This window comes from Chelonoidis abingdonii, chromosome 6 (genome assembly GCF_003597395.2).
Source record: "Chelonoidis abingdonii isolate Lonesome George chromosome 6, CheloAbing_2.0, whole genome shotgun sequence".
NCBI classification, from domain to species: domain Eukaryota; kingdom Metazoa; phylum Chordata; order Testudines; family Testudinidae; genus Chelonoidis; species Chelonoidis abingdonii.
The window spans coordinates 92,114,963-92,125,332 of NC_133774.1; the positions used below are offsets into that span (position 1 = coordinate 92,114,963).

At 44.8% G+C, this 10,370-nt stretch overlaps 1 long non-coding RNA gene across 1 annotated transcript in view; it reads left to right on the top strand.

Annotated features, from left to right (window-relative positions):
• The window catches only part of LOC142047059 (uncharacterized), a 12,431-nt gene extending 3,240 nt beyond the window's left edge, over positions 1 to 9,191 (top strand). The window contains exon 3 of the long non-coding RNA XR_012656203.1: positions 9,120 to 9,191. This is a non-coding gene — a long non-coding RNA (uncharacterized LOC142047059). The remainder of the gene's footprint in view (positions 1 to 9,119) is intronic.
• The last annotated feature ends 1,179 nt before the right edge of the window (positions 9,192 to 10,370 follow it).

Below are 10,370 nucleotides of genomic sequence, written 5' to 3' on the forward strand. Positions count from 1 at the left end.
ACAAAGGACTGATGACACATCTCAGCTGTGGATGTACTCCAGAGACTTGATTTGAATCTGCAGTTTATTCTATCACTGCTACAAGCCTGAACCAAGAACTTTGCCATTACTGTATGTAATTGATTCCATTTAACCAATTCTATCTCTCATTTATATATTTTTCCTTTTATGAATAACCCTTTAGATTTTAGATTCTAAAGGATTGGCAACAGCATGATTTGTGGGTAAGATCTGATTAGTATATTGACATGGGTCTGGGATCAAGAGAACTTTTTTTTCTTTTCTTTTTCTGGGGTGTTGGTTTTCATAACCATTTGTCCCCATAACAAATGGCACTGGTGGTGATACTGGGAAACTGGAGTGTCTAAGGGAATTGCTTGGGTGACTTGTGGTTAGCCAGTGGGGTAAAACCAAAGTCCTCTCTGTCAGGCTGGTTTGGTTTGCCTTAGAGGTAGAAAACCCCCAGCCCTGGGCTGTAACTGCCCTGTTTTAAGCAATTTGTCCTGAATTGGCACTCTCAGTTGGGTCCCGCTAGAACCAGCATCATTACAGTCGCACAGGAATCTTTCCCAGCAGCCTTCCCTCAGGGGTTTCACCATGCAGTAGCCAGCAAGTTCCCTTAGCTTCTCTAAGAAGGGATCCTTCTGCAGCTCAGCCTGGAATTCAGTGGCTGGAAAAGGGATGGGGACCTGCTCCCTCTCAGTGGCTGGGTCCAAGGCCGCAGACCCACCAAGTCCTGTCCTGGTGACTCCTTTCCCACCAGGATAGGGACCTGCACCCCCGGCAGGGCATCGCCCCCGGAGTCAGGGCAGAGTGCCCTTCACTGGCTCTGGCTACAGGTGATGACTAGGCCACTCTGGGGGCTGCCAGGTCACCCCCCATCAGCACCTTAATTGGGAACTGATGTTGCATCCTCACATCCTTTGGGCCTCTCCTTGGCCCCTCATTTCAGATGTACCCTTGCCATGGGTACTTTAACTGGGGGTCCGCACATGCCTGTCAGGGTTAGGTAGGTGTTGGGGCCACCACCTCAGGCTGGCCAGCATCACTTCAGCGCCCGTGTCCCACTACCCAGTGACCTGCTTTCCATCCACCTCCAGGGAAATGAGGCACTTGCTTCTCACGGGATGCCCCATACCCACACTGTACACTGAGAACTTTTAAATCCAGAGCATCGAGCCTCCCTGAGGAGCTGGCCTGGGAGACTCCTCTCTCTTGGGCCATTGCTAAACTGCCAGCCCCTCCTGCCTGGGGAGCCAACCCCTCCTCCGGCGGGGTTCCCACGCAATTAACCCTGTGAGGGTTCGGTTTGCTCATCCTGTCACTGAGCTATTGGCACTGTGCCCATCTGTGGCCCCTCTGCTCACAGTAATTACATCTCAGGTCCTGTTGGTCCCCTGAGGCAGGTTGGTCAGCTCTGGTATTGGCTGTGCCTCTCGGAAGGGATGGCCGCAAGGCCAGCAAGGGGCCCAGCCCGCCGATGGCTGCAAGAGTGTTGGGTGTTTCTCATTTTATTAGTTTTAATAAATTTACCTATTTTGAGAACACGATTGTACATTTGTGTCTTAAGAGTTTTGTACACATGAGTTTTAGTTAGCTGGTGTCAGCAGCTGATTTATTTTTCTTTTCTTTTCCTTTCTCAGCTCTTCTCCAGAGCGGGAAGGAAAGGGCTTCAGGAAGGTATTCCGAATTGTGCCTTCTGGGCTCTCATAGGCGTTCCTCACTTGGGTAGTGGCAGCATTTACCAATCCGAGGTCAAACTGCAAAGCAGTGGGATCATTTTGAACCAGAAGCACAGAGCTCAGCATTTTCAAAAGACACACTATTCCTTTTGGCAGCTTGCAAAGCCAGGGAGTCTTTTTTCTTTTCCTTTCTTTTCCTCCTCGGGGGGAGCAGACATGCAGAGGGTTCAGCCTGCAAAGCCAGGGAGTCCAACAAGCAGTTTATTTTTTTTTTTAGACTTTTTTCAGAAGAATTCAGTGTTGTTCCTGGTTAATAACTGACTAACGTATTCCACCAAACAGGGGCCTGAATTTTAGAGCCGGGGGGGGGGGGGCAGGATGTTTTGGTAATCCTAATTCAAATGGCCTGTTCCTAGTCTCATCATTCACATGAAATTTTGTTTGTGGTGTACATCCAAGAATGAAGTTAGTCTGGGTGCACATACAGGTAATGAGATGGGGTCGGAGGGATCACAAACCTGATAAAAAAAATGCATGTGAGCACAGGCTTAGTATTGAGGGGCAGTGCTTGTAAATGTATTGTCGGTAGGTACTGGATACATACCCTCTTCCTCCACCAAAATCAAATGAGGGGGACTGGACTAGATGATCTCTTGAGGTCCCTTCCAGTCCTCTGATTCTATGATTTTGCATTTTAAACACTGAGTAAATGAACAGAATATTATCACATAAAATATAATTTGTGCAGTTGGAATTTCATGATAGGGAGTCAATTGCTTAATACAGTCAGGCATTATGGAGTGTTACAAGTCACTGTGGGAATAATCAGCAGAGAGGATGGATTCCACTGCATCCTTCTGTTTTAACCTCAGTAGTTGCAGCATCCGGAGCTGAAATGAAATGGGAATTGGTTGAAACACAAAAAGGAAAAATATAATTTCCATTGTATTAATCTCAGTTACTTAAATGAAAATATCATTTCTTCAATCAGAATCTCATAAGTCTTTTAGTATGGTGTTCATATTTTTTATAAATGGATCAAGGAAGCTTCCCAAGCCTTGGAATACAAGACATAGTTCTCATGAGGACAGATGAATGAACAGAAAAATGATAATCCTAGAAATACACTACATATGTAACTGTCAGAGTACTTGGGCGGAGGTGCGAGGGGGAATATCACTACCTGATGACCAAAGTGCTGGTGAGGTGAATAAGGATTCCAGATATGTGTACTTTGTTGCATGGTCTTCCGATTACGTACTGCATAACAGCACCTGATAGGTAGGAGATTGTGAAGATATACAAAAATAAATAATAGTAGAAACACAGAAAAATAAATCCATGTCCCTGAAAATCCATTTCTAGTACAGGACAGGAAGAGCCTAAAGCTGCTGCTATGGAAATCAGTTGCTATTTGGCCACTGATCCTATAGAAGAAGGATCAGGCCCTATATAAGCAGAGTTATAAAATATCCACTATCTCTGTTCAGCTGTATAATTGACACTAAGTTAACAAGCGTGCTCCATTCCTCTTTGGAACGCCCTTCAGTAGCTGAAGGCTGCTATTCAAATCCCCCTTCACTCTTCTCTTCTGCAGACCAACAACCCCATCCTCACCTCTCCTCGTAAGTCATGTGCTCCAGCCCCCTGATCATTTTTGTTGCCCTCTGCGGGACTCTCTCCAATTTGTCCACATCCTTTCTGTAGTGAGAGCCCAAACTGGATGCAGTACTCAATGTGGCCTCACCATGCCGATAGAGGGAATAATCACTTCCCTCAATCTGCGCAATGCTCCTACTATGCAGCCCAATATGCCGTTAACTTCTTGGCAACAGAGCACACTGCTGACCCATATCCAGTTCTTGTCCACTATTAATCTGCCCAGGTCCTTTCTTGCGGAACTGCTGCTTAGTCAGTCAGTTCCAGCCTGTAGGTGGTGCATGGAACTCTTCTGTCCTAAGTGCAGGACTCTGCACTTATCCTTATGAACCTCATCAGATTTCTTTGGCCAATCCTCCGATTTTGTCCAGGTTACTCTGGACCCTGTTCCTACCCTCCCAGCATATTTGCCTGTCCCCCCAGCTTAGTGTCATCTGCGAACTTGCTGAGGTGCAATCCATCCCACCATCTGATCATTAAAAGATGTTTGACAAAACAAAGTCCTGCTTTGTATTTTAAATCAGGCATGTCCTTGTTAAACACTGGTCTAAATTTTTAGTCATCTGCTTCAAGATAAAATGTGGTATTATTATATATTTGATGTGCTGAATTCAATATGACAATTAAATAAACTGATTGGCTTCTGTTTAAGATATTTAAGTTTTTACATTTATGTCTATGTATATTGTGTAGATGTAGTAAGTTTTATCATAAATTGTAAAACCTAGGTTTTTTCATGTGTTTATGGTTGCTTACATGATAATCACCTGTCCTGTTTGTGTAACATTTAAAAAATCAGCAAAGGGTTATATAAATAAAATTTATTATGAAAACAATAAGGCAAAAAAACTATTGTACATAGTTTAGTCCTATTCAGTGTTACTCGGCGCTTCTTGCTTTGTCTCTTGTATTCATTAAATGGAGCATCTCTCTGTCACTATCCAGCATACTCTGCAAGCATGATGGGCTCCATTTGCCCTGATACGTTTCTCCATTGTTGCAATGTCCTGATGAAACCGCTCACGCGTGCTCGTCGCTCACTGCTCCGCATTCGGTGGAAGAAATCTAAATGAGAGTGCAAAAAATTGTATTTATGACATGTCAACCAAGGCTTTTGTATGCCTTGAAGAGGTTTTCCACCACAACTTTGTAGTTGTCTGCTTGTTCGAGAAAATATTGCCACTAACTGGGAAGGCTTCCATGCTATCTTTCCTTGCCACGCAGTGCATGTCAAATGCATATCTCAAAGAAGTTCACGAATCTGAGGACCAACAAAGACACCTTCCTTTATCTTAGCTTCACTTACTTTGGAATTTTCCGATGAGGAACTTGAGCTGCTTGTGTTTTGTCAGGGCCTTGACAAAGTTCATTCAGACCCAGCTGTGTTAAGGGTGGTAACAAAATCTTCCTTGATCAACAAGTGATGATGCTGAACACTTTTCCTCCAGGCTCCATATGACTGTCGGGTGGCAGTCTTTCTTGATGTAGTGGGAATCTCTTGCACGACTATCCCTCGCGAGGAAAACAGCAGTACTTGTGTATCCAGTCTGCAGACCAAGCAAGAGAGCAACAATCCTCAAATCGCCACAAGCTGCCATGTGTTGGTCATGGTTTATGCAACTCAAAGTGTTTCATGTTGTCATGGTTCCTTCCATGGACTGCATGACCAACTGGAAATTGATGGCAAATATTGCCATATGCAGCAAAACAGCTTTAGACTCGTATTCGATGAATCAATGAACAGTCCCTCCACCCCTCATCTGGATCGTGAACGATGTTGAGGGCTGCCATCACACCATCGATGTTGTTGCAGGCTACAAGATCACCTTCCATGAAGAAGAATGGGACAAGATCCTTTTGACGGTCACGGAACATGGAAACCCTAACATCACCTGCCAGGAGGTTCCACTGCTGTAGTCTGGAGCCCAACAGCTAGACTAGAGCCAATCAACAATTTTAAGCATCATTTTCGTTCTCAGTGACCCAGAATTAGTAAAGTTTGACTACATTTATTTCAGAAGCATTTTGGCTGTAGAGCAGTGTAATTCAAAGAATTTTTTTAAAATCAGAATCTGTGTTCACCATTTTTACTGGTTCCTTCTCTTTTAACTTTTGCTTTCCCCTTGGCGTAGGCAGGGAAACCCTTCTCCTTTGTTTAAACCTCTTCTTTCCTGTGGTCACGTTTCATTTTCTGGTTCTCTTTCCCTAGCACAGACTGTGCTGGATTTTTCCATCATGTCAGGAAAATGTGTTTTCATTCAAAAAGAAAACTATTTTTTCCTGGCATTAGAAAGGAAAAATCACATGAAGAAACCATGATAAAATTTCTGTGCATATTAATTTGGTTAGCGCCTCCCAGCTATTCCTGCACTTTTTGTAAGAAATTTCAGATTTTTGCATCAGCTACATGAACATTTCTGTAAAGCAGAGAAAGCAGACTTACCAGAGCCCCCAGATTGCCATGGGCTGTGCTCTCCAATTTCTGGTTACTTTCCGTGGGTGTTGGAGATGTGTATTCCACACCAGGGTGAAGTCTAGGGGAAGATGTTGAGGTGAGGGAAATAAGTCGTGTGAATACAATGGCAGGCTAAGGTAACAAAGTACAAAGAAGCCAAATCATCTTTTTCAGTAAATCTGTATGGTAACAGGCTCCCACCCCTGCCCCACCTCTTTCTGCCTACACTCCTCCCCAGGTCCTGCCCTCACCCCTTCCCCAAACCCCTGCCCTGCCTCTTCCCATCCTCACATCACCCCTTCCTTGCCTCTTCCCACCCACTCTGCCCCTCTTCTGAGCGTGCCCCATCCCTGCTCCTCCCCCTTCCCAGCACCTCCTGCATGGAACAGCTGATTGTGGTGGGTGGGAGGTGTTGGGAGGGAGGGGGAGGAATTGATCAGCAGAGTTGCTGGCAGATGGGAGGCACAGGGGGGAAGGGAGGGAGCTGGCTGCCAGTGGGTGCTAAGCACCCACTAATTTTTTTTTCATTTTTTGTCCTGGAGCACCCACGGAGCTGGCGCCTATGGTAACAGCAATTCAGGGATGCTGGAACAATTTTTATAGTGGGAGATGCTGAAAGCCATTGAACAAAAGTGTGAACCCCATATATGATGGAAACCATGCATTTGCTTCCGAATATTACTTTGTACTGGGCACCCCAGTGCCCCTACTTCCAGCTCCCCTGCAGCATGTATGCAAACAGCTAGTCTATTGTTTGAGGAAAGTTAGTTACAAACTGCTCAGAGCCTGCTGCAGAGGATCTGTGCAGGGATAGAGCTATCTGCATGTGACTCTTACCTGTGCCACATGGAAGTGAGATGAGGGGCCAGGGAGTAAGATGCTTTTGAACATACTTCCCTCTTGGGTTGTTCTTCATACAGTTATGATCCACGTGAGGGGCCTTTAGCGAGCAGACGCGCATTGGGCTCTGGCAGTTAGTTCGCAATGTCAGCAGCACAAAAATTACCATGTGTGGAAAGCCCTTGTGTTGTATACAGAAACCAGAGCTTCATCTGTTTCTATGATGAAAGCTGGAGACAACCTGTCACTATTTCCTCCCGCCGACCAATGGAAGTCATCAAATAGCTCCTTAAAGAAATGAATTGATTCTTCCATGTAGCACAGCTTAAAAACAGTGTGATGGAATGATTGTCAAGAGGTTCCTCTCTGCACCATACGGGTAATGAATTGGACAGACTTTGAAGAAGAATTTTGTATGGCTCCCACATGCTCTGTTGCTGCCACATACTGCCAGAGAAGGGGATACATTTTGGAGATTGTGAACCAATCTGTTTATAATCCTTGACTTGTTTATACAGTCTATTTTATTTTTTTCTCTCATTTTCATGTAATTGTGTTTTGTCAATATAACCTGTAGGCTTCAGCTCCACCACAAAATGAATGAAGGCAAAGAGACTTGAGCAGGAAAGAACTACTACCACTGATAGGCACAGCTACTGAAAAAGCCTCCACCATAAGAAAGAATAGGCATTTATTTGAAGAGTTAACTCCTTGTACATGCCTCTAAACCAGCAGGTCCCAAATTGAGGTTCATGTATCAGTGGTGGCACATGAAGGACCTGATGTTGGTCTTCAGTGAACTAGCTGATCCCACATTCCTAGTACTGAAATTACTATAAATGTGTTCCTAGTACTACTTTTCTTTGTAAGCATTTGCTGTACCTGCCACAAAGGTGTTACCTGATCTCGAAGAGGTGGGGAAATGGTCCACAGAACAATTTTTGTAAGATTAGGCCCAGATCATAAACTGTTATAGAACCGCAGAGGAAAGACAAGCAAAGGCTTCTGCAGTGGCATCATCTGTTGAGTTTGAATGTACAGAGGCTCCTATTAGCAACTCCGTATTTTCGGTTGCATGATAAAAGAGATTTCCAGTAGGGAATATGTTCTTATTTTTTCCCTAAAGGCAGATTGATAATCATTGTGAGAATTCACACACAATTTGTTTTTATACTATTTGAACATTTAATGTAGTGGCTGTTTGATTTCTTTTAAAAACTTTTAAATAAGAAATCTCTGGATTTAGTGTCTGGCTTAAATTTGTCCTAGGCAGTGCTAGGATTGCCTAGTAGCGCTTCAGAATACTATCTATGTACCCAGATTTGGCAGAGAGGTAGAGCCTCACTAGGTCTGGTCTAATGGCCAGGTGTAGATTGGAGAGGGGCGGCACTTTCTAAGGGGCGGCACTCCACCCCCCTTTTTTATTTATTTATTTATTTATTTGCTTGAGGCGGCATTGCCGGGAGTTGGCCCTGGCGCAGCCACTTGCCCTGTCAGCGCGCGAGCCGGGATCCACACCCCCTGCCCAGCCCGGCAGCGTCCTGCACAACCCACTCGGGGAAACGCCACACCGCCCTGGGGAGACTCAGAGCAGCAGCAGGACTCCTCCTCCCTCCCTGCATCCCGGGCCCCGCCTCCCTCCCTCCCCAGCTCCTCACACATTCCGGGAGCCCCTCTCTCTGAGCCTGGGCTGCGGCAGCGGCGAGAGGGGCTCCCACACTGTGTGAGGAGCTGAGGGAGGAGGGAGAGAGGCGGGGTCCCCTGGAGCTGAGCCCAGGCAGCGGTGAGAAGGGCTCCCAGAGTCAGGGCCTCTCAGGAGGGGAGCAAGTGGGGCAATTTTCTCCAGGCCCTGCAGGGGCCCCCACGAGTATGTCAGAGGCTCCCTCCGCCTCTGTCTTCTCCCATCCCCCGGTGTCTCAACTGGTAAGGGGACAGGGCTGCGAGCTGCAGCTGAGCAGCGGGAACTCAGGCCCCGCTGGAGACACCACGCTGCTGCAGCACTGTCCGGGGGAGGGGGTAAGCGGCATGGTAAGGGGCCGGGGCCAGGCACCCCCAGACCCCATCCCCTCCAGCCCTGACCCCCAGCCCCTGAGAGCCGGGCACCCCCCAACCCAGAGCCCAGCTCCCCACCCAGCCCTGGGCAACAGCAGCACCACCCCCAGGCAGCGACAGCCCATTGGCACCAACCATCACCATCACCCAGCAACAGCCCATTATGTAATTTCAAATGTATACATACCATTAAAGCATTTAATGTTTTTAAATAATGTATTTAGTGTGTTTTCAAATTATTACAAATTATTTTTGAATGTATTTCACTAGTTATTTTTTTTTACATTTCCAAATACATGTTACTATAGTATTGCAACTTTTTTTTATGGAAGAGGCCTCTGAAATTGCTTTGCCCCAGGCCCCCTGAATCTTCTGGGTGGCCCTGTAAATGCTAATACTAAAACTAAGTTGTTTTCGTTGTTTTTTTTCAGCACAAAGTAGATAGAATGAGTCAAATGAGGGGTAATGTGTCACCAAATGGCAGTGAAGAGAAGAAACAGTTATTCTTTCAGAGTTGCAAAGTGAGTACTTTAGGGTAAAAATGATTTGTAGCTTTATTATTTGCCCCTTTTTTTTTTTAGTAGACACTTCTACAGTATCAAATTGCTGTGTGTTCAAAAAGCCTCTAATGTATAATAGCATTTTCAGAATATGAAGATAGTTTATTCTTCGATGGAGTGCAATGTATGAGTGATTACACTCTTCTTATGATTCACCAATACACATTCACACTTAAATTAGGTTCTGGAGCAGAAAAGATTTGGGCTCAGAACATGGTGGCTGCCATTAAAAGCTTAATATCTATTAGCCTAGTGTAGTATTTAAACTGCTACTCTTTTCCCCTATATTGAGAAAAGTAATTAACTGGCTAAGTGTGTAGTATAAATTGTCAGAATGATTATCATTTAAAAAGTAAACATCTGTCTGTGCATTTGGCCTTTATTCATTACATTTTGTTTGCCTGTTATCACAGGTGCTGAAATGTTCATTTTTCAATCTGTGCTATAGTAATTTAAATAATTATTTGTTCAGTAACATACCTGATGAATTGCAAAAGGAGTCATGCAAATAGATCAGGGGTAGGCAACCTATCGCACAGGTGCCAAAGGTGGCAAGTGAGCTGATTTTCAGTGGCACGAACACTGCCAGGGTCCTGGCCACAGGTCTGGGGGGCTCTGCATTTTAGTTTAATTTTAAATGAAGCTTCTTAAACATTTTAAAAACCTTATTTACTTTATATACAATAGTTTAGTTATATATTATAGACGTATAGAAAGAGACCTTCTAAAAACGTGTAAATGTATTACTGGGACGCAAAACCTTAAATGAGAGTGAATAAATGAAGACTTGGCACACCACTTCTGAAAGGTTGCCGACTCCTGAAATAGATTATTTAATCACTCTAGATGGACATTTTCAAAAGCACATTTGGAAAGTTGGGGACTCAACTCCCTTTGAAAGTCGATGGGAATTAGGTGCCTAGCCCCACCCCCCCACTGAAAAATCTCCCCCTTTATGGCCATCAATCATTGAAACCTAAGTGGAAAGCAGCTCTCCCTACAGTACCAAATTAAGCTGCACTGAACCAATAAGTCATTTGAACAAACCAAGAAGTCATGGTTTCATTAGCACCCTCAAGGTCATTCTGCCTGCAATATTTATAGAGAGATGGATTCTCATTA